Below are 3,414 nucleotides of genomic sequence, written 5' to 3'. Positions count from 1 at the left end.
TTCAGTCATTTTAAAAGCATTTATAAATGAGCTCTTATTGTGCTGCAAGTTACAAAGGAATGGGTTGTTAATAGGAGAATTAAAAAACTATTTAAATGAAAAATAAAAACTTTTTTCCGCTGCCAGGATTCGAACCCGGTTCTGATACAAAGCTCAATCCAATTTATGTGCTACAGCGGAACATCGGATGCTAGTAGAAGAATTAAAAAATTATTTAAATGAGAGAATTTGATGTTATTTGTGATAAATAATAAATATTATCTTCACAGGGGAATACTATTTCCAGTTAACGGATCATCTAAGGATCATATTAAACCAACTATGATCGAACGATGTGTGATCATAATTTTCTTAGACATAGAGTGATGTGTGATCATAATTTTTTTGGACATCAAGTGAGGAAAACATGACTATATCCATACTATTTATTTACACTTTTTTATTAAAGTAAAATTTTGTAGTAATGTTCTGTCAGTAAGGCCATCTCCAACCGAATGGTCCAAAGATATGCTTCTTGTATTAAGCACTTAAACTGCTTTTCTAGAATTACTTGGATTTTTACTAAGGATTGATTTCAAAAATATTTTCATCAAAAGCGCTTCAGTCATTTTAAAAGCATTTATAAATGAGCAATTATTGTGCTGCAAGTTACAAAGGAGTGGGTTGTTAATAGGAGAATTAAAAAACTATTTAAATAAAAAATAAAAAATAAAAACTTTTTTCCGCTGCCGGGATTCGAACCCGGTTGTGATACAAAGCTCAATCCAATTTATGTGCTACAACGGAATATCGGATGCTAGTAGAAGAATTAAAAAATTATTTAAAGTGAGAGAACTTGATGTTATTTGTGATAAATAATAAATATTATCTTCCCATGGGAATACTATTTCCAGTTAAGGGATCATTTGAGGCTTAGATTAGACCAACTATGATCGAACAATGTGTGATCATAATTGTCACAACCCGTCCTGGAATTTTAATTCCGAGGACGTGAAGTTATGAAAATGCCCTTAAACGGGACTAAGGGGCGTAAAATATGTTGTAACTTGATGATTTGGGGATTGGGTAGGAACCCCACATCCCTCAAATCTCTCCCTCATTCCCGTGCCTTGTCTCTCTCTCTCCTCCCTCACAAATCTCTCATTCTCTGAGAGTTCTCTCTCTCTCTCCTTCGAACTCACACAGACCACCCACAAACCACCCCAAAACTATACCAACGCAGGATCTAAGACCACCATCGTACTCCTGAAGACCACACGAACACGATGGTACCAATTTCAGGTGAGTTTCACTTCGGAAAACATGTATTTCAATTTCACTGTGCGTGTGCACTGTTCATGCACACGTAAAGATTGATGTTTTTGGGATTTTGAAGCTTGTAGGAAGCTTGGTGAGGTCCTAAGGAAGCTCGGAGTGCTTCGTTTGAAGGATTTGGACGTCGGGATCACGAACTGTAAGTCCGGCCGAATTTTCGTGATTTTTGGAAAAGTTTGATTCCGTTGTTTTTAGGCCCTAAAACTAGTCCAACGTGGTAGATTATGATTAGGGCTTCATTTTGGTATAGATTACATGAAAAATGGACGTAGGAACAAGGAGAATGACAAGTTCAAAGTTTGGCCGGAGCTTTCGGGGCTTTTTCCGGCGAATCCACGGCGAGTTAGGGGTCAAGGCAGGTATGGATGTGTTCGTCTCGTCAATACCTTCATTTTGATATATAGTACGTCGAAAATGGTTAAGAAATGAAGAAGTTATGACACTTTGAAATTTACCCAGAAATTCCGGCAAAACACTATTTCCGGCGAAACCAGTCCGGCGACGCGAGGAAGAAGACGCGCGCGTGGGCAGCGCGTGAACAGGGCGCGTGGGGGCGCGTGAGAGCTCCAAATTGAGTTCTGAAAATTGTCACGTGTTCGTGACGTCGTGTAGATCACCGTGGTATATTCATACACCCAAATTGAGCAATGTATGAAAAAGTTATGGACAAATGTTTGGTGTATGTGCGTTAAATAATGTCAATTTGGTTACTGTTTGTATAGGTGAAAATTATACAAAAGAAGAATGTAACCAATCTAGGGGAGGCTCAGGGACCTACGAGACGTCGATGTGATATGTGAGTGGGCAGTTATTTTTCAGTATATATATATATATACGTATGCTTGACGTATTTCCCAGAAAACGTATTTTAAAAGAAATACGAATTATATATCCTGTCATTTATGCATCATATTTTAATATGTGCATTACCATAATTATGCATACTGTTGCATGGTGCTGAGGAGGCCCAGGTAAGTGCCAGGTAAGTGGTATTCATGTTTGTATGCAATAGTGGTTGAGATGTTTAGAGAGCTCATAATCTGCACCCCGGTGTTAGTGCTCCCGCCCAGGGCCAGGGCATAGTCCTTCACGTGATGTTCACCCGCACCACACGCTCGTCTTGGATCCAAGTAGGTGCAAGCCTTGTCGTACAGACCACATTAGGTGGTTCCGACTCGTAGGTGACCCGCGATTATTCGCACAGTCTTCACGTGATCGTAGCACTAGAGCGTATATATTACACCCAGTCTTGTCGTACAGACCACGTTAGGTGGTTCCGACTCGTGTGCAGATTCAGATATTGAGTTGAGATTGGAGCTCTACATGCAGCCGTACAGGTCACGTTAGGTGACTCCCGGCTGCCAGATTATATGTTATTGATGTGAATTATGCTTGAGCATTTACATTTATTGTGAGATTCTAATGTGGCATATTCTCAAGCATGAATGGCATATTCTTGAGCATGAATGATATACCCTTGAGCATGTTGGCATATTTATACATACGTATATATGTTTATTTCTCTGGGAAACTATATTTGTTTTACGGCGAGGGGTTAGTATATTCAAAAGAGAAAAGAAGGTTTTGAATAAGTTCGTTTTGCTGACCCACTCAACTTTGTTTTGCGCCCCTCCAGGTTCAAGAATTGCAAAGGTGTGGTGACTACGAGGAAATTCAACGGTGTTCTGACAGAGTAGACCAAATAAGGACTCACCTTCGGGTGTTTCATTTTAGAAGTTGTATATTTTAAAGCTTCCGAACTGTGCAAATGGTTACGTCACTCTCACGTGATGGCCAGCATGCCCTCCTTCGGGACGGGGTGTGTCAAGTTGGTATCAGAGCCTAAGTTTCAATCTTGGACATCTTGAGAAGTTCTAGTGAATTCTGTCAGAACTACACCGCCTCGTAGCAAACCACGTAGTTAAAGGAACTTAGCCTCCCTGATTTTAGCTGTTAGGGGAAACTATTATTTTGGGTGATTCAGTATATCATCTAAGGGGACATTTTAAGATGGGTTATGAGTTGAATTTGAATCACCTTATGAAATGATGGACCTAAGGGAGCAAAGCGATGGCTTAATCATTTGGAAAAGACGTTTTG

General features: G+C 39.7%; 1 long non-coding RNA gene across 1 annotated transcript; it reads left to right on the top strand.

Annotated features, from left to right (window-relative positions):
• Window positions 1–1,540: 1,540 nt before the first annotated feature.
• Window positions 1,541–3,093, top strand: LOC148698150 (uncharacterized). The gene is made up of 4 exons (XR_015960342.1): window positions 1,541–1,673; window positions 1,774–1,935; window positions 2,037–2,110; window positions 2,951–3,093. It is a non-coding gene; the product is annotated as an uncharacterized LOC148698150 (long non-coding RNA).
• Window positions 3,094–3,414: the final 321 nt, after the last annotated feature.

The sequence above is a fragment of the Pyrus communis genome, chromosome 3 (assembly GCF_041283825.1).
Source record: "Pyrus communis isolate YQ-2024b chromosome 3, ASM4128382v1, whole genome shotgun sequence".
In the NCBI taxonomy this organism is placed as follows: Eukaryota; Viridiplantae; Streptophyta; class Magnoliopsida; order Rosales; family Rosaceae; genus Pyrus; species Pyrus communis.
This window is presented reverse-complemented; position numbering and strand designations above follow the sequence as displayed.